This window comes from Pelophylax lessonae, assembly GCF_965119305.1.
Source record: "Pelophylax lessonae genome assembly, chromosome: 1".
Classification (NCBI taxonomy): Eukaryota; Metazoa; Chordata; class Amphibia; order Anura; family Ranidae; genus Pelophylax; species Pelophylax lessonae.
Genome location: NC_138768.1, coordinates 853191616 through 853213557, shown reverse-complemented (window position 1 = coordinate 853213557; position 21942 = coordinate 853191616).

Below are 21942 nucleotides of genomic sequence, written 5' to 3'. Positions count from 1 at the left end.
GGACAATTTTTAAGAACTTTTTTTGTGTGATTAATAGTCCCTGGGGCATGACCCAGAACCCTAGGCACTTTTTAGGGGCATTTATTGGGTTTTAGGGCTTCAAAATGGTGTTTTTTGATTACTGAAGTTCGGGTCCCATTGATTTCAATAGGGCTCTGAAATCCGGGCCGAACTTTCGGGAAGTTCGAGTGTTCTGGTCGAACCGAACTTTTCAAAAGTTTGATCATCCCTAATATTCACCTTACTTATCAAAGTGTAGGCAGAAGTAAACTTCCCCATATAGTCATTCAGGTTAAGACTTGCCTTGGTATTGTACAGCCACCTTAAGGCCCCTTTCACACAAGGCAGGCCGATTGGGTCTGCCTGTCAGTTTTTTTAGGCAGGCCTGATCGGACCATCCATTCCCCTCTATGGAGCGTTGGGTGTCAACGGACATATGTCCATTGACACCCTAATAAAGCCAATTTCAATCCAAATGGGTTGAGTACCTGAAAGTCACTTACTCAAACGTTTTCATAGTCTTTACTGTTGTCTAAAACTCTCACATGACCAATCTAACCATAATAGGCATGCCTCTACTGGGAACTGAATTTCTTGGCTGCTGGTCATTGAGACAGGGAGCTCAGAGGGATCCTAATAGACATGTGTGCTTTTTTTTGGGGTAAATATTTTATTATAGCTTTTCGGGAAGTACAGACAGAGCGAAATAAATTGTACACAAAGCTACATTCACCATTTTTACAGTATATAGTAACATAATAATAACACATGTAACAAGGTAACAACAATTGTAAAAGCATGTAAGGGGAATTTGTTCATATTCAAGTAATGGCTTATAATTGAAGCTCCAACTAGCTAGAGTTACCCATTATAGGCAGGAGGATGGGGGTTGACCCTACTTCTCAACTGGGCACTCCAAAAGGGAGCAAACTGTGACCCGGTTTGGGACAGAGCCGTCCAGTGCTCCTATATGTCAGCTGTTCATAGGTTGTGGGCTGGAGGTGAGAGGGAGGTAGAATTAAAAAATGTTGGTTGGGTTTACCTATGGTATTGCTCTTTATGCCTTCATCAATTGTTGGAATTCCGCAGATTCCGTGAGACATGTGTGTTTTATTATGATTTGTTTTTCGGACTAAATTTTCATTTTCAGAGATCCGGATGTATACAAATTTCTGAATGGAAATTGTCCGAATGTCAACGAATCAAAAATAATTTTAACTAAATTAACAAATGCATTTGTTTCATTCCTTTCATTTGGATGACATCACGCGATGCAATAATAGTTTGGGCCTTTGGTTAGATAAATTCTATTTTCAGATCTAGATAACAAATGGATTTGAATTTTTGTCCATTTGTTATTTCGGATGCACATGACGCCAGTCGATATTGTCCAATCAGCTCATGCCATTTCTTTTGGTGGGTTGAACTAGCATCCAAAAATTTTAAATCCTTCTGATTCCATTCTGTCCGATTCAATAATATATTGAACATATAGCAATCTTCTGGAAAAACATGCAATACTTTTTAGAAACCATCAGGACCAACAAATATACGAAACAAATGCTGAAGATATGAAATTAATTCCGAAAATGAATCGATTCAACATAACGAATATGACAAAACAAAAAACTTCAATGAACGAATGCATCCAAACAAAAAAAAAATCTCCTGTGTGCGCATATCTAGATCCTAACATAAAAAGAAAAAAAAATTGATCTTCTGGGTCATCAGCGCGAGACATTGACTAATGCTGAGTAGGACTTAATTTTCTCCAGGGATCACACAGAAAAAGTTTGGAATTTGCTACTTGATACCTCCCCTGGAGCAAACATTAGGCATTAATATGGTGTTCACTCCACCCACTTTTGCCACTATAATTTCCTTCAGTCTTTTGGGAAGACTTTTCACAAGATTTTGAATTTCTACCCATTCTACCAAAAGACCATTTATGAGGTCATGTACTAATGTTGTAGCATAGAAAATATTTTAGTGCAAAGAGTGAGACATTAATAAATGGATAAATATGCAGCTGAACACAAAGGATTTCTCACAAAAACCCAAAGACCAATCAAACAACCTAAATAAGTGCAGCGCCATAGATACTAGAACATCAGCAAATGCATTCAAAAACTAAAATAAAATTTAACAAAAGAGCAGGTAAGCCCAAAAGTCCCATTCAAGGAAGCTATGGAGGATAAGTGTAGGAAAAGATGAATCCAGGATCCACTTCAGGTAGTGTGCTAATGTGCTCACCTCAAGCCTAGACCTCTATGTTACCAGCAGGTCAAATAGGCATATCTCTAAAATTCGGGTGCTACAACTCTCCAGCCACTGTCCTGCTTCCAACATGTGTAATTAAGCGTCTGGAGCGACCTCAATCCATCAACCGAGACTCCCAAAAAATGAGATATACATGGAATGCAATGAAGGAAATAATCTAAGAGCAATCCGTTGAATCAAAAACTCAATGACATTTATTTGGTATTGCACTTACAATGGAAGAAAATCCTTACAGCAATGAAAGATAAGCCGGTGTCCAGTCGGCTGTGTAGGAGATGGCAGCGAGTGACGTCAGAATGGGTAGCCCCCCCCCCCCCGTACGTGTTACGTCCAGCGGGACTTCGTCAGCGGGACTTTTTTGGGAGTGCTAGTGAAAAAAATCAATATCTGTGTGGTGCAATCAAAACAAAAAATAATTATATATAAAAAAGATCTAATCAATTCATCAATCAATTCATGTTCTACACATGCAATTTCAAAAACCGCATAAAAATAAAACAATTCTTTGTAAAATAAATATTGTTCAATCCTCCTTAAAGTCCCAAGTGAAATATTAAAGGTGCAAAAAATGTCTATCGCATGGTATAATTTCTTCTGTGAACAAAATGTGCAAAATGCGCCTTTTTGTATAGAACCAACCTGCAGGAAATTTTACAATAAAAGGCGCATTTGCTGGTTTATAATCTGACCAGCTACCCCATCTGGTGAGTCAGTTTGGGGGATACGGTGGAAGGATCACGTTGGGTGTTTTGCGCATTTTGTTCACAGAAGAAATTATACCACGTGATTGACATTTTTTGCACTTTTTTGCACCTTTACTATTTTTATTGGGACTTTTAGGAAGATTAAACAACATTTATTTTACAAGCAATTGTTTTATTTTTATGTGGTTTTTGAAACTGCACATTTTGAAACAGATAGAGCTTTCTTTTGGTGGTAATAAATAACCACTGGATTTTTTTTATTTTATACTACAAACAAATCGAAAAAAAAAAAAAAAAAAACAGTTTCCTTTACTATCTTTTCCTTGCTTTTATAAAATGTAGTAACCTCATGAATTGATGGATGAATTGATTAGGTATTTTTCATGTATAATTTTTTTTTTTTGTTTTGATTACACCGCACAGATTTTGATTTTTTGCACTAGCACTTTTTGTTGAATTGATTTGGTATATTTTATACATATTTATAATTGTCTTAATTGCACCACACAGATATTATTTGGAATCTATACTTTTGCACTAGCACTTTTTGTTGAATTGATTGGGTATATTTTATACATGCAAAAGAGGGAAATTGGGGGGATCATGGGTTGGATAACCAAGGCCCAATTGATTCCTCACAAAAACAAATGACTGGACTTTCTAAGGCACATCATGAAATGAATCATGGCGACTCAAAAATGTAATTAAAAATCATTTTATTGAATACACAAAATATACAATGTAGGTGCGAGGGCAAAAAATTATTGTCCTCATTGGAACATATAAGACAAATGACTAACAAGCAGAAATTGTTTAAAAACGAATAACCTAAGACTATTTTTTAACCATATAGTCTCAATTGACAATTGGGAAAAATGTGTAGGTTATTATAATTTCACAAAATTATGGGGTTACATCATACAGTACATAATCATATCTGATCTTTCGGTCTACGCGTTTCGCAGCTTCTTCAGGACCGCATTTATACATCAGACGTTTCTGTAATAGGGTGTAGCCAACGTCTCCCAGGTGAGCATAGAAGGCGCAAAAGAAAAGGGAGGAATATATGCGGCAGACACAGATAGTTTTTTTTTTTTTGTCTTGCACTGTTTTTTGGATATGAGTTTTGAGAAATGTCTTTAATGCACTGTGATGCACTTTTTGAAAATAGTATACATTTTTTTTTCTTGCGCTGTTTTTTTGGATATGAGTTTTGAGAAAGTTTACTTTACATCCTTGTGACAAACAGTCATATTCAAATGATAACAGGATTTTTTGTAAATTGTTGCTTCATTTCATTATGACAAGAACGGTAATATATTGAGAAATTACGGACAATCTATACTAATAAATGTGTCATAGTTGACCATAAAAATTTGCTTCTGTCAGCCAATGGATTTGAGTTTCTCAGACTAAATAATCTCTTTTTACTCTTACATCATGGCATTGGGAGCTACTTGTCCATTCAAAGCATAAACCGCAGGAACCAAAGTCTAGCAAATGTTAAACATATCACTGAGCTCTTAGCTTCATAAATCAGCTTGGGCTTAGCTTCCGCACACGCAGTCCTGGGATATCTCTATGGCTCTCCGCGGTCGGTGTGGTTAGTTGTGTTAATTCTGATTCTAAACAAGGCAGCCAGGAACCCGAATGAGTGCAGGACAAAGCATAAATGACCTCATAAGTGCTGAAATACCGCCGGAGAAGGAAGTCATGTTTATTGTCCCAGTGAATAGGTCAATAAATACAATTTTGGGTTTATATTTTACAATATGTGTCAATGTTTACAGTCGTGCACTGATGACTTGAACTTCTGTAATGATCACAAAGTTTTGTTCTTGTAGGACACATTCAGTTTACATGACATTACTTAATATTTACCGGCAACAAATGTCTTCATCTTCCTCCAGCTGTTTGGATGTTACCAAACAGATGCTAAACAGTATGAAAGAAATCTGATTTAAAGAAAATATTTTATAGTTTTTAGTGACAAGACTTTCTAAATCTAAATTTATAATCTAAATATAATGTAACAAAATATAATATAATATAATATAATATAATATAATATAATATAATATAATATAATATAATATAACCGGTTGGTTGCCGACCACACGCTGCCTTTTTCCTGTGGCAGTGCGGCTCTCCCAGACAAACCGACGTAGGTCTACGTCGGTCGCGCGCCTGCAGCTAGGGGGCGAGGGCGCGCTCCCGTCCCCGTTCGTTAGCGGGGAAGCCGATGCAGCGGGCAGGAGGCTCCGATTGCCACCTGACACCCGCGATCGTTCCCCGCTGGGAGAGAACAGTCAGCTGTTGTAAACACAGCCGACCGTTCTTCTCCCTGGAATGATCACAGAGCCCCTGTGATCCTTCTAAATAGGATCACAGGATTCTGTGATCATTTCACAAGCCACCCCCCACAGTTAGGAACATGCCCCTAGGTACACATTTAACCCCTTGATCACCCTCACTGTTAACCCCTTCCCTGCCAGTGTCATTGTTACAGTAACAGTGCATATTTTTAGCACTGATTACTGTAGTAATGTCACTGGTCCCCCCAAAAGTGTCAAAAATGTCAGTCAGGGGTCCGAACTGTCCGCCGCAATGTCGCAGTCCCGCAAAAGATCGCAGATCGCTGCCATTACTAGTAAAAAAAAAACAATAAAAATGACATAAATCTTTCCCATAGTTAGTAAACGCGAAAACTTTTGCGCAAACCAATCAAAATACGCTTATTCCGATTTTTTTTTTTTTTACCAAAACTATGTAGCAGAAAACAAATTGGCCTAAAATGTTAAAAAATTTAGATTTTTTAATTTTTTTTTATTGGTAATGTTATAAAACAGAATGTGAAAAATATTGTTATTTTTTTTTCCAAAATGTTCACTCTTTTTTTGTTTATAGCGCAAAAAATAAAAATCACACAGGTGGTCAAATACCATCAAAAGAAGCTCTATTTGTGCGGAAAAAGGACATCTAATTTATTTGGGTACAGCGTCGCAAGATCGTGCAATTGTCCATTAAAGTAACGCAGTGCCGAATCGCAAAATATGGCCTGGTCATTAAGGGAGAAAATCTTCCGGTCCAGAAGTGGATAATATAATATAATATACCATTGCCCCATTACCAGTGCCTCTCCTGCTGTAAACAGTTAAGAACCAGCCTCTAATACCCCTTCATTACCAGGCCATTTTTCAGTTTTCAGTGCTGTGACTGACAAATAATTTGTCATACAACAGCGTACCCAAATTAATTTTATATCATTATTGTCATTTAATAAACACTGGATTTTTTTTATTTTATACTATAAAAATACAAAAAAAAAAAAAACTGTTTCCTTTACTATCTTTTTCTTTTCCTTGCTTTTATAAAATGTAGCAACCTCCTAGTGTAGAATGGTAGGCAAATTTAGTGTTTGGATCCTTCTCTAACCAAGGAAGCGGTGAATATTTGTTCTGGTCTGTTCAAGGTTTCATAGGCTGGGAGTTTGATTGCTTCTTCCTGCCTCTGGAAAAGCTTCTAGAATTTAGAGAGGGGGATTCAAATAACCAGCCTAAATATATTGATCATGCTCCAGTCCATCACTGGGGGGACCATTGACCAGCTGGTGGCCAGGGAGTCTGGAGTTCTGGAGAGATGGCTCCTTCTCCCCAGGAGAGTTCCAAAGCCTCAGGGGCTGTCCTGAGACAGTTGGGGACTTTGTAGCTGTTCTTGAGGCCTCAGCGTTGTCAGGGTTGAGGGCCTTGATGGACCTTTTGAGAAGCTAGCTATAGAACATCACCACAAAGGATCTGGTCTGGAGAAAGTCTGTCTCCCTCACTGGATCATGCCTGGAGGAAGCTGGAAGATGGCAGCTATCCCAGGGACTTGTGAGTAAACACTCTGAACTGAGTCCTGGTGAATGTCTGCTTTTTGGGGATATAAGTGTCAGTGATAGCTGTGGACTGAGATGGCTCTCATAGGGTCTCAGAGTTTTGGCCATTCCCCTGTCCCCAGCAGAATCCTGGAGTGTGAAGCAAGAGAAAAAGTGCCCTTGTTACTGTGCAGTGTCCTGGGACTTGTATTGGGTACCAAGAGTTGTGAAGTGTAACCAGATGTCAGAAACATTTGTTTTATGGTCTACAGCTGTGAGGCATTATACTGTTCACTGTCCCCAATTACCTAGAGAAAATAATGTCCTCTCATTGCTTTTTTTCAGTATTCCATGTCCAATCCCCTCTCCTGTTTAAAGTTCTACAAGCAATACATTTCAAAAAGACATCCCCTAGACCAGTGGTCCTCAACCCTGGCCTACAGGGCCCACTAACAGGCCAGATTTTAGGTATTACCTTGGGGAGATGCAGACTAGAGTACTGCAATCACTGACCAGCAAATTATATCACCTGGGATGTATTTCAGTTATCTTGAAAATCTGGCCTGTTGGTGGGCCCTGTAGGCCAGGGTTGAGGACCACTGCCCTAGACTATTGAAGCTGAAGTGTATAGATTGGTGGGTAGCCTCTGTATTATTAGGGAAGAACTAGCCATTACCAGTGGCCCCTGGGGGGGTTGCACTACAAAAACATATTTTAAAAATGCCAGGACAGTATGAACACTCCTAAAGTTACTCCTTTTTGGAAAGTAGACACCCAAAGGTGATCTAATTTCTTGTCACAATTTTTGGAAGTGAAGAAACTGGAAGAATATCCTATATACTTGAGAAGTAAAATTTCATTGTATCCAATTTCTGTGTCCTGGTTAGACGGTAGTTAAGCTGTCTGTGGAGGCTGCTGAATCAGCATGTGGTCACGTACCTCAAAACTTTTGGAGATGGGAACAAGGGACACTTATTAGCAGAAGTATGTTGGCATAGGATTCACCTCCTGACATGCCCCCTTAAAGGAGAATTATACAAAAAAAAAGCAAATTAGTTAAACCCACAGGTGCTTTTTTTAACACTACTATTCCTTTATACTTGCTTTTTAAATGTACAAATAAAGCAAATAAGATGAAAGTTTTAGCACTGGGAAACACTTTTAAAAGATAAAAAGTAAATTTTATGTACAACTTTATATATTAGACCAAAATCAGGGAGGAAGGAAAGGAGGAGGAAAGAGGAACAGAGGGACTTTGTTCCAAATCAGGGACAGTCCCTAGAAATCAGGGACAGTTGGGAGCTATGTGATCGTACTATCCAGACATGTCTATGCAAGTATGTCAGTGCATAATGTGGAAGTTGAAAACAGAACAATACCTGAACAAAGATAGCTCCTCATCTTTCTAAGAAAAGTAGATAAAGGCAGATGTTCGATCGAACCCAAAAGGAAGCTGTCAGAGCCAACCCAATCAGCTGTGTCTGGGTCTTTCCCTGCTCCGCAGCTGTACATATATGAAGTGGTGGGGATGCTTCAGACTAGAGATCGACGGATTATCGGCAAAGCCGATATATCGAGGGCTGATCTGCACTTTCCCTGATATATCGGAATCGGCCCCTGAGGGTACCGATATTGCCGATATTTCGGGAAAGTGCTTGTACCGGAGTGATGCCTGCAGCTAGAGGCATCACCCTGGTACCGGCGTCCATAGCCGACGGTCGGCTGTCTTGTAATGACAACCGATGTGGCTGAGAAGCCGCTCGGCTGTCATTACAAGGAGCGGGAGGGGTCGCCCCCCCCCCTCCAGCCACCTTCCGTGGCTTGCCCGGTCTCCCATCCCACCGGGAGACCCGGGCATCCTGCCCGCACGGCCGCTGAAGACCCGATCAAAGCTGCATTCGGCTCTGATCAGGTCTCCATGTAAAAACCCGGACGTCATGTCATGACATCACTTCCGGGTACTCGGCGTCAAATAAAAAAAGAATGACTGCATTCAAAACAGCCAAACTTGGCATTTTGAATGTTTTTAAGTGCAGAGGAGGGGTTTGGGGTCCTCAAGAGTACCTGTGTAAAAAAAAAAAAAAAAATTAAATGTCCAAAAATATCGGCAGATATAGGCCGATATCGATATGAGATGACCAAAATATCGGTATCGGCAATAAAAAAAATGATATCTGTCGATCACTACTTCAGATATCACTGCTCTAATACAGCCACATGGCCACATTAGGTCAATGTCATGCCATGGGTGCCATGAACCCAAGCTCATCACTAGTCAGGTCGAGTACTGTTATCTCTGTGAAAAATAATAAATATCTAGAAGCATTACATTGACACATTACTCAACATCTCGCTTTAGCATGAAGAAAATTTTGCCTGATGATAGGTTCACTTTAAATAGACTCCATGGTTGATTTCTGAACAAATACACCATTTCAGGTAAAATTCCTTCATGGCTTTTATCATACAAAATAATTTACAGAATGTTAAGCTGATATGATTAATTACCCTTTCTTTGGATTGTATCCCTTTCATTGAAAAGGTTAACTGGTCACCGCAGATTGATTTGATGCAGATACTTTTAAATGTTCTGAGAAGAACTCACTCTGAGTAAGGTTAACTGGGTGCAAAACCCTTGACAGATCAGAGCTAAGCTGAACATATAGAGCAAGCTGTAGTTTGCATTTTACGCATTGCTAATATAAGAAATCAGCCTCCTGTATAGCCCAAAGCAAAAAAAAAATAATAATAAGGCGCAGGGCTGACGTGACTAGGTAGTCAGGGGAATCTGGGAGAGTCAGGGTTAATAAAAATGTTATCAGGCCCCTACCTAATTAGGGGGTTTTTCTTTTGCAGGTAGGTGGGGCCACAAGGAGGTCTTGGTGAAGGCAGCACAATTTGCCCGGGCATTCGGCGGAGACACGTGGGGAAGAACGTTCCCGCCCACCCACACTTATCCTGGAATTTGTTGCATCCAGTGTTTGTCTTCCTGTTTGGCGGTTGGGGTCTTTGGAGGTATTTAAAATAACCTGCTGTGTTTATCAGTTTAGGGACCCATACAAGGTATGGTGTCACCTGCGGAATGCCAGTTAATGGGGGTTAACTGGTAGGTTAAAATGGTGAGGTATCTGCTGAATGTTGAGGTTGTCCCGAGCCGGTGTGGTGTGGCTGGGGACTGGGTAAATAGTTACGCAGATACAAAAGTGGATGATTGATACTTGGTGCCTCCAAAGATCGGCAACCTCAGGTTTTATCGTTACTGTATTATTATTTTGTTTCCTGTTTTAAGGAATGTTTGTTATATTCTGTTTGGTTTTAATAACTGGCTAATACGGCCAAAATTTTTACTCCAACAGTTGTGTTTGGAATTTTTTACATGGGTAGTTGGGGTAAAAGGAGTTGGGTCGGTTGGTAGGTTCTAGAAGCTTTCAATGACATCTGAAGGGCCTTGGTCATGTAAAGGAAGATGTTAAATACTTACCGGCTTGAGTCCATTCTTTCCAAACCTATAGCCACTGCGCACTGTGGTTTCTGCCTACAGAAACCACAATTACAGGTATACTGGAGAGCATATACTCACTGCACACTGTGGTTCCTCCCTACTCATCTTGACATAGCGGCTGGCAGGAGGAACCAGGGAATATGCTATCTGACAGAAAGCAGTGGCAACGGTGGCTTTGCAAACACATACAAAATAAATAGGTCTACGCATTACCTGGTGCAACAAAATGCCTGAGGTTTGTATGTTTTACTACTAACCTATTATTATTGCTAACATTATTAAAAATATACAATTTATTAAATGGGGTGTATAGGTTCAGATTTTTTGTTATAAAAAAAAAACAAACAAACATGGTATACTTACCTGCTCTGTGCAAGGGTTTTCCACAGAGCAGCCTTGAACTTCCTCTTCTGGGGTGCCCTGTCAGCGCTTCTGGCTCCTCCTCTTCATCGGTTGCCCCCAAGGAGGCCCGCTCCTGATTCACTGGATTTGACTGACAACAGCGGGAGCCAATGGCTTCTGCTGCTATCAATTTATCCCAAGGTTTCTCAACCTTTTTTCTGTCAAGGCACCCTTAAAATTTTGCACAATCTCGAGGCACCCCATTTTAAAATGTAAAACCTTAAATGAATAGTTTTACATATTGCAGCAGCATTCACACACATAGGACACCCAACATTAGAGATGATTTATTCTTAAAAATGCAATGTACCTTTGCGCTCTGGTAATGACTAGCATTCCAGCTTTTCTCTTCTGCCCCAGTTTCTCTCCCTCAACCAGCTAACGTGACCTCAGTGTTGACAAAGAGGGGCAGGTAAGGGGCAAACAAGGATGTTCTCAGGTGCCTGGTGTTCTTCTGATCAACCTATGCCATCATTAGTTGTTGGGACACTAGCAGCTGGCCAACACAATTCCCAAACTTGTAATGCTACACATTAAAACGCTGTTGCTTTGTGTAACAAAAAAGGCAGCCTTGATCCACCCTCTGGTTTGTTGACAATTGTTGGGCAATTTTTAGGCATTTTGCCAAGGCACCCCTGAAGAGTCTAGAAGGCACCCTAATGTGCCACGGCACCCTGGTTGAAAAGGCTGATCTATCGAATGAGGACAGACATTGGCTGGAGCCCCTGGGCTCGTGCACATCGCAGGAATGGATGGGTAAGAAAAAGGGGGGGGGGGCTCTGGGGGCAGCTGCAACAAAGAGGGTTTTTCACCCTAATGTAGGGTGAAAAATAGAATGCATTAGTGTGAAAAACTTTACAATCCCTTTAAGACATTAAAAACTGTTAAAAAGTGCAAGCACCTTGCTTGTAGTGTTGAGCCTGGACTTTCACTTTCCACCTTTCACACATTCGTACTGGCCAGTGAGGCAGCTCATCCCAGTGATGGGTCATTAGGAATGTATGAGGGATAGGAGGGAGCTGTCAAGATCCGAAATTACCAGGAAGCATCAAAACTTGGCTCGATTAGAATGGCCAGAGTGAAGACACTTAACCAGTCTAACCAATCTAAACACCATATCAGAAAGTCAATTTTTTCATATCAACTCCTTGCTGTCATTTTGACAGCTGGTAATTATTGGCAACTGGAGCAGAAGGACAGGTCTTACTAGACACGTCCTGTGTTCTTCATTGAACTTTTCTGGGTTTGTGTAGCACACAATCCAGCCAGGAAAAAAAAAACTTAACTAAACTGTCTTTACCACTCAGGGTACAAAGGTTTTAGTTGCATACATTCATCACACTGCCCCACCAGAGCACCACTGATATTTGTGTTTCCCACTCTACATTACCTGAATCCCCAATAATGGGAAATATATAGCAATGCACGAGCTAAGAGCATGCTCATTGGGAGTTTTTTTGCTGGTAAGCTTAAAAGTGTACTGGGGACCCCGTTTGTATTGCTTTAGCTGCCAAATGGAGAGAGATAGGAATAAAAAGCTCAAAGTGGTTGTAAAGCCTTAAGGTTTTTCACCTAATGCATTCTATGCATTAGGGTGAAAAACCTTCTGTGCTGCAGCTCTCCCACCAGACCCCCCCCCTTTTCTTACCTGAGCCTGATCAGAACCAGCAATGTGCACAAGCGCAGTGGCTCCAGCCACTGTCACTCTCCTCATTGGACAGATTGATAGCAGCAGCAGCCATTGGCTCCTGCTAGAGTGTGAGGGGCTTGCGCTTAGGAAACCTCGGTTCGGTGAACCTCAAAAGCCTTTTGGGAACGCTCTGATTGGCGGAGCGAAACGCGTCAAGCCGTCCGAACACGTAGTACGTCATTTCCGGCTGCAACCTCTTCCGGCTTCCGGCTTCCGGTTACATGGGTGGAACGCAGAGGGGAGCACTAACTCACAAGGACTGAGCACCGGCACTTTATTTATATACCTTGAGCACGGAGCACTTTTAGTAGCACAAGAGACTTGCACTCTATTCAGTTTGGAAGAGATTTATTGCTATGAACTTTATATTTATAACTACTTTTGATATATGATATGTCACACATATGAGTTATTGCTAATATTTATGCTGTTATATATTTATATACACAGTTGCACAGTTTATGTATAATATTTATGCTGTTATATTTACTATATTTATATACACAGTTGCACAGTTATTTGCACGAGCACTTTATGATGTTATTTATTTATTAGCACAATTGATATTTATGTTTATGGTTTCGGTTTAAGCAGCGCAGGTACTCAGTTTTTTAGCGTTTTTTAGCATTGGCTCCTGCTGCTGTCAATCAAAAGCTGTGACAGTGGAGCAGGGGGTGGGGCTGAGTCTGTGTCAATGAATGCAGCAGAGGAACTGGGGAGCGAATCTGTATGGGTGCCCCCATGTAAAGCAGCTTTCCGGGGGGCATCCGATGAAGAGAAGGAGCCTGGGGCACCAGGGGGGACCCCAGAAGAAGCAGAGTGGATTAGGAATGCTCTGTACAAAATGATTGCACAGGGCAGGCAAGTATTGGCATGTTTGTTAGTTAAAAAAAAAAATCAAACAATTACATCCACTTTAACCTCCTCCCACCCAGCCAATGCATATATACGGCTGGGTGGGAGCTTCCTCCTTCTGAGTGGGTGTTTCTTAACATCCTTCAGAAAGAGGGAGCTCCTGATCTCGGTGTGCCTGTGTCGCTCGGATATAGCGTAACACCGCTCGGCAGGAGAGCTCTGTGATTGGTCTTCCTGATCACATGACCACTGTGTCTAATCACAGCCATCATGTGATGTCAATACAGCCGTTGTCATGGCAATCTGCAATGCTTCTCCTCACACAGTGAGAAGGAGAGCAGATCGGTGCTGGCAGGCTGCGATCAGTGAGTATTGAGCAGTTTTACTGCTTTTTACTCACTGATCACCCAGCCAGTGTCCACACACAGTGTCCCCAACATACTGTGTACCAAACACAGTGAAAACACCTGTCACACATCTGTCCCAGTAAAATAATTTGTTACAGTAGACATCTGTCCGTGATCATTTGCCACATCTGTCCATGATCATTTGCCACATCTGTCTGTGATCATTGGCGCACATCTAGCACACATCATCTGCCACATCTGCCAGTGATCATCTAGCGAATATGTCCATAATCATCTGGAGCATCTGTTCGTGATAATTTGCCACATCTGTCCATGATATTCTTCCACATCTGTCCATGATAATTTGGCGCACATCTGGCGCACATCATCTGCCACACCTGTCTGTAATCATCTGCCATATCTGTCCATGATCATCTGTCACACCTGCCTGTGATCACCTGCCACATCTGTCTATGATCATCTGCCACAGCTGTCCATGATCATCTGGCGCACTTCATCTGCCACATCTGCCAGTGATCATCTGCCACACCTGTCTGTAATCATCTGCCAAATCTGTCCATGATCATCTACCACATCTGTCTATGATCATCTGCCACATCTGTCCATGATCTGCCACATCTGTCCATGATCTGCCACATCTGTCCGTGATCTGCCATATCTGTCCATGATCTGCCACATCTGTCCGCGATCTGACGCATCTGTCCGTGATCTGCCACATTTGTCTGTGATCTGCCACATCTGTTCCAGTGAACATCTGCCACATCTCAGTGATCAACAACTGTCACAGGGCCTTCAAAAATGTAATAGGTACACAGGAAACGAAATGTGTAATTTATGCTCCTAGAACACCTGACAGTGCTAGTTTAAATGTTTGGCCTCTGTATGTAGCCAGGCTGTGGAAAAGTGTCACACATGTGGTATCGCCACACTCAGAAGGAGTAGCAGAATGTATTTTGGGGGTGTAATTTTTGCTGTGTACATGCTAGGTGTTACAAATATCTTATAAATGGACAACTTTGTGTAAATAAAAAAATAAGTTTTCATTTTCTTTCCACATTTTTCCAAAAACATGTTCAAAAGACTCATTATGCCTCGTAGAATATACATTGGGGTGTTTTCTTTCCAAAATGGGGTCATTTTGTTGGTATTTCTATTGTCCTGGTGCTCAAGAGACCTAAAAAATGTGATAGGTACTAAGGAAATGAAATGTGTAATTTATACCTTTAGAACACATGGCGGTGCAACTTGGATTTTGGGCCTCTACATGTAGCCAGGCTGTGGAAAAGTCTCACACATGTGGTATCACCATACTCAGGAGGAGTAGCAGAATATATTTTGGGGTGTAATTGTAAGTTTATCTATACGATGTGTAAGAGATAACTTGTTAATAGGAACATTTTGTGGGGGGAAAAAAATCTTCATTACCCAAACTATTGTGGGCAAAAAATTGCAAATTTAAAAAACTCACTATGCCTCATACTAAATACCTTGGACTATCCGCTTTACAAAAATGGGTAATTTGGGGGGTATTTGTACTGTCCTGACATTTTAGGGCCTCAAGAAATTAGATAGGTAGTCAGTACATCAGGATTGATCAATTTTCAGTGATACGTAGCATAGCTTGTAGACTCTATAACTTTCACACAAACCTATTATCATACACTTATCAGGATTTTTTTTTACCAAAGACATGTAGCAGAATACATTCTAGCCTAAATTTATGACGAAATTTGATTTTATTGGATTTATTTTTCACAGTTTTTTCGCTTATATCGCAAAAAAATAAAAAACCCAGTGGCGAATAACTACCACCAAAAGAAAGCTCTATTTGTGTGAACAAAAAGATAAAAATTTAATTTGGGTACAGTGTAGCATGACTGAGTAATTGCCATTCAAACTGCGAAGCTGGAAATTGGTCTGGGAAGGAAGGGGGTGAAAGTGCCCAGTATTGAGGTGGTTAAAGAGGTCTTAAAGAGGCTCTAACTCCTCCATGCTCCAATGTTTTGATTTTATCTGGTCTATAAAGTCTTCTTTGCCTTCAGTTGTCACTGGTCCCCCAAATCAGATTTTATAAAACTTTTGGCCTGGTGACCACCATGAGCCAATCATGAAGTAGCCTTTCCATAAAGACTTTTGCCTCAATCCAACCTCTTAAAATAATAATAAAAAAAACACAAGTCGGTCCATAAATTATTTTACCAGTATATTGGACATAAAATATACATCGTGTGTATGTTTTATATTATAGATGAATGTCTGTTTAGGTCAAATCATGGTCAAGAATTTTAACTTGTGGAAAAGTTAGGAGAAAGTTCAATTCACATTGGTCCATTGTAAATGAAAACCTTATATCTCCAAATAAGTGGATATATGTCATCGTCAACAGACAAGCAGATAAACTGCAATATTATTCTGCAAGTGTTCAATAATAGGCTATATTTCTGAGACTTGAACTCTGCTGGCCTCAAGCCCAGAAATAACTTCGATGGATCAATTAACCCCCCGGTGGAGAAAGCATATGCTGCTGGGAGGACAGGCACCTTAAGGTAAATCAGTAATATTAATATTCAAATTAATCCGACAGTGTATACTTATATGGATATTGTAAGCTATTAAAGGGAATCTTATTTTGCACACTTTCCGACCTAAGTGCAACCCAGAGTCTTATCTACCCAATTATGCAAAACATCCCCTATTTAAATAAGAATTTCCAAGCCCAACTGTCCACATGACCTTAACCAGGCTTGCCAAAGGTAGCTGAGGCAGTGGTTATTATATTTTGGGATGGGGTTATGTCTAATGATCATTAAAGTAGTTGAAAACCCTTACATATACCCACCTAAGTGTCAAGCCTCAGACGATACTTAGAGATGAAACAGATCCCCCTACACAACTTGTACCTGCTTATTAAACAGAAACAAAGGCTATTTCTCAACTCCTGAAGGCAGAAGGCTGAGGTCCTGAAGTCACAAACTGCAAAGCCTAAAGCAGGGAGCTGAGTATAATCTGAGACTTGAGTTGAGGAAATGGACACAAGCCCCTCTACACAGTCTCAAACTGAAACAGGCACAGCTGTGGTTGTCAATCACCTTCTATGTGCTGGAGGGGTAGCAGTTACTGTCAGTGGGTACTGTTGGTTATTTAGTGGGGGGCGCACTGGACACCTTTGCTATATGCTGTGTGTCCAGTGCTCCCCTGTGCCTTCAAGGAGGTGGGCTCCCTAGAGGCAAACCTGGCCTCAATCCATCCATTACTATATATGTGCTTCTAATATGGAGGCTCTCAAAATGTAAAGTGTGACGGTACTCATCGTCACTGGAAGTGAAAGACAGATACTTAATGGACACTGAGAATATGTTTGGATTGCTTCAAATGGGTTCTGTGTTTACACTTTTGATAATGTGTACTGTACTTCAATGTCAGAGACAGACACTCTGTCACTGGCGGTTGCTTCCTATTGTCTGTGTATTGAGGTGTGATGTATATTCTGTTAAGCCCATCTGTCCCATTGTTAATTGTTAATGAACTCACATATTTTTTCTGTCCAGATGGCTAGATAATTAATTCACATTAATTCTATTTCTGTATACAATTTCATCTGCTTATGATAATGTAATCAGGCAACCCCTGACCTGTGTGTGGTAATCTGATCAGGAGGGGGATGTTCATGCTGTATATAAACTGTGTTAGTTGTTCAATAAAAGGGAAGGTTCCAGTACGATCTAAGTTGTCGGCTACTTTAATATTGTAAAGTGGATACAGAACTGCATGAATTTATGTCTTTTATATCTGCTTGGAGTTCAGTTTTAAGGGTAGCTTTGGTTGCTACATTCTAGAGGATCCTTTATGTGCTGTAATCTAGATAAAGCCCCAATCCACAAAAAAAAAAAAAAGTCACTTCCTGCCTCCCCCTTCCTCCCATTGTTGGAGATAAAAAAAAAAAAATCTTATCTAAATGCCCATTTTTACTTATCTGGACCTGCGGTCACGTGTCAACACGTGATCTCTTCTTTTTACTTCCTACCTGGGTCCTTCTTTGGGTGTCCAAAAAAGATGTGGGCTCTTCATTATGGATGTCCAGTAGCAGGGTCCTCTCGGGATTCAGAAGAGAACAATGCCATTATAGTGGAAAAGTAGGGGACCAGTGATCTTGTGGTGGGAGGGGAGAGGTGAATCGCAGTATTGGATTTGCGGTCCCCCACACATGGAACAACGGGTGACAGGGGGCTGGAGGTATATCTTGCTTCATAAAGTGAGAAGGAAAAATGCCTAGTAGGATGGGGGAGGGGTTGTAGGAACGGTGGGGAGGCAAAAATGAGTTTTAGCCAGGAATAGGGCTCTAATACCAATGCCAGTTTCATTTTAACTTTACTCACAGGTCTGCTTTAACGTATATGTATACCCAACCCCTAAAATTATTTGAATTGATATAAAATGAAAGGAAGATTACAATAAATTTGCCATTAGATAAACAATCCTATACTACCAACAGAGCTATAAATAGTTACATATTAGTCTCTCAATCTACATTCTAGATATGGGAACCCCAAAACCTGAGGCAAGCAACCATGTAGATATTAACATTTTCCCCACTTCTCATACTTTTTGCTTCCCAGTAGTGGCCAATGAGGAAGTTGGGGGGGGGGGGGGTCATGTTAGAGTTCAGATTGCTCTTAAGTTTGTATAATCTCATTTGTTTTTTGGTTCCACCTAATGTAACATTAGCTGGATCATGGAGAAATCAAGGGAGTTCCAGAAGAATGTCTACTTCTGCTTTATTGACTACAGTAAAACCTTTGATCGTGTGAATCACAACAAGAGGTGGCAAAAACTGAAAGAAATGGGAATACCAGACCACCTCACCTGTCTTCTGAAAAACCTGTATGCAAGTCAAGAAGCAACAGTTAAGAACAGGACATGGAATAACTGACTGGTTCAAAATTGAGAAATGAGTGCGGCAAAGATGTGTATTGTCACCCTACTTATTTAACCTATATGTAGAGTACATCATGCGAAATGCAAGGATCAACAAATGACAAGCTGGAATTAAGATTGCAGGGAGAAATATCAACAACCTAAGATATGCAGACGATACCACACTCATGGCAGAAGAACTAAAGAGTCTCTTAATGAGGGTAAAAGAGGAGAGCTGAAAAGCTGGCCTGAAATTGAACATTTAGAAAACTAAGATCATGGCAAAAGGTCCCATCACTCCTTGGCAGATAGAAGGAGAAGAAATGGAAACAGTGACATATTTTATCTTCCTGGGCTCCAAGATCACAGCAGACGGTGACTGCAGCCATGAAATTAAGAGACGCTTGCTTCTTGGGGGGGGGGGGGGGAGCAATGGCAAACCTAGACAACATTATAAAAAGCAGAGACATCACCCTACCGACAAAGTGCTGTATAGTCTATGGTATTCCCAGTAGTAATCTATGGCTGTGACAGTTGGCCATAAGAAAGGCTTGAACTATGGTGTCAGGAAAGACTCTTGAAAGTCTATTGGACAGCAAGAAGTTTCTTGAAGGAAATCCATCCTAAATATTCACTGGAAGGACAGATCATGAAGCTGAAACTCAAAAACTGTGGCCACCTAATGCGAACAGAGGACTCATTGGAAAAGACCCTGATGCTGGGAAACATGGAAGGGAAAAGGAGAAGAGAATGACAGAAAACAAGATGGATAGATAGCATCATCGAAACAATGAACATGACGTTAACCACTCAAGAATTGGAAGGTTTTACCCCTCTAATGACCAAGCCATTTTTTGCATTACGGCACTGCGTTACTTTAACCTCCCTGGCGGTCTGATTATGTCAGGATTTTTGTGCTAAAAGCGGTACATTGTTTTGCATTGAAATCTGTTGTTTTATATTTTAGGCCTATAATTCTTAGGAATAACCCACTTAAATCTGTCCAAACAACAGTCTAGTAGACATCCTGGGTATGATAAATTTTGAAACATGAAATCATAAAATTATAATATAATAATAATACATTTTATTCAATAATATAATCAAACCAAAAACACTGAAATATGTACAAACAAGGGGTGTGATATTACTAGTCACTGTAATAAAGTTTCACTACACATCTCGGATATAAAATATATTGAAACATGGGACTGCACAAAGTCTGACGTCACAATCGGGGCATTAGTATATGGTTTCTTTTCTTATTTTCTTTCCACTGTCATCTCTTTTTGAGCAACAAACCACGGACATCCTTGTAGGTGCCAACTTTTTCTCAGTTGGTGGGATGTAGTCCATGAAGTGACGACCAGTCAGACGTTCCAGGTTGACAATGCCAACAGCACGACGTCCAGATCTGTTCACAGACATTGATGGTGTTTGGTGACTCTGAAAGATTTGTTTGGCAACTTTCCAAAAAAAGTCTTTATGAATCACTCGTTTTTTTTAGCAGAATGTATGCATTCCACAAGCATTTCTCAAGATGTCTGAAGATCTTTTTATAGTATTTTTTTTTTTTTTGCTGCCTTATAGCTGGGTAGAATGTCATTGCTTGGTCGGCTCTGTCGACACCTCCCATGGTGTTGTTGTAGTCTATCACTGTGACGGTGGCGGGTATCAGACCCCAGGCCTTCTCATCCAACTCGTGACCAAAGACCAGGCAATCTCACACCCTGCCGTCACTTGCCTAACAATGCCACTCTCAGCTGCACCCGACACAAAGATTCTTCCAGCTTGCGGGACCACAATATAGATGCCAGCAGGCTGAGAGTGATTGTCACCAGGCTAATTAAACAATTAACCCTTTTTCTGCCACCACCGCTACGTTTGAGCCCAGCGGACGCTCGTGATTTTAGAAATACCAATTATGACTTTAGAATAATCATCTGTAACACACACTGTCACCGCAGACAGGAATGATCAGAGGGTTTATTCTATACAGTAGCACTCTCCAGGAGACAGGTTCTTTGGGTAGCTTGGCATTAAGAGCTTAGTGACAAGATTAACACTTTTCAAAATAAGGTTTAATAAAAAGGTTAAAATTGGTGCAAATAAAAATATTACAGAAAAATGGGTTACAAAGAAATAGAGACACAATTCAGCAATTTAGAAAAATAAGATAAAGAATTAGAAATGAAATACTTGCATTCAAAGTCCCAAGTGTATCAGAGTTTCAAAAGCTGAGCATGTGTGATCGGTCCTCAAAGTGATATAGAGATGTCCCTTCTTCAATGGTACTTCTTTGATGTTAAAATGACAACTGAAAAGCTCATCAGCTTCTCTCTTTTTCTCTGACCCGCAGGGGTTGTCACCAGAGTTCCTTGACCAATAAACACTGGGGCCATGGGCGGCCCTGAGGCTCAGCAAAATGCCAAGACACCTCCTGTTTAAACAGATATTTAACAGAATTCATATCTTCCAATGTCTACCAGTTGCCTTCTTGAAACTGATATATTCTTGTGCAGTATTGAATTCTATTTTCATAGACACCAAACACAGGTTATCTCCTAATAACCTCTGACCCGTAAGGCATCTGACAGCTAGCATGTCTTCCATAGGAGCGAACATGATCATGTATGATCTTAATTCGATCAGTATTTTATTTCTCATCCAAATATATACTTTCTAGAGACATATCTTGGCTGTGTTTACAATTATGAATTTGTGTGTGAATGTATTACAGTTCTAATGGCCGGCTGGGCAGTGTGGTATTTAGGACCCAGCCTGGTCAGTCTTATTGGCTTGCTCGTTTATGGCTTTACAACCTGGCCTGCCATCTGCCAGGCATCCTGTCTGCTGAGATAACAGCTCTTTTGAAGCTTGCATACTAATGTTAAGTGACACAGGGAGTTAATTAGCTGGAGGAGAGAGAGGGGGGGGGGGGGGATATCGCTGAATACACATTTGCTTGCTAGACTGTGGTACTGAACATCATGGATGCCCGTGGTGACAAAATGGTTGCTTGCAACAGCTTTTAGGATACCCAGTGCACGATACCATTACAATCACTACTTGTGGCTTCATGACTTCTTTCCCACCTTTCGTGCGTACCATAACAGAGGAGGTGTTATGCACTGTACTCATTAGGCACTCATCTTTCTTGTCCCGCCATCGCAGTGCCATCATTTTGCCTTTCTGCCAGGCAACCATTTATCCTGTCTTCAGCTTCTTTTTGCCAAACATTGGCGGCATGTCACGCCGATATGCCCTTACGGTTCCATAGGCATCTGTTTTGTTGTGCAGTAGAACCTCATAAAGTTCAGGAGAGGTATAAAAGTTGTCCGTTGTTACACAATAGCCCCGATTTAGCAATG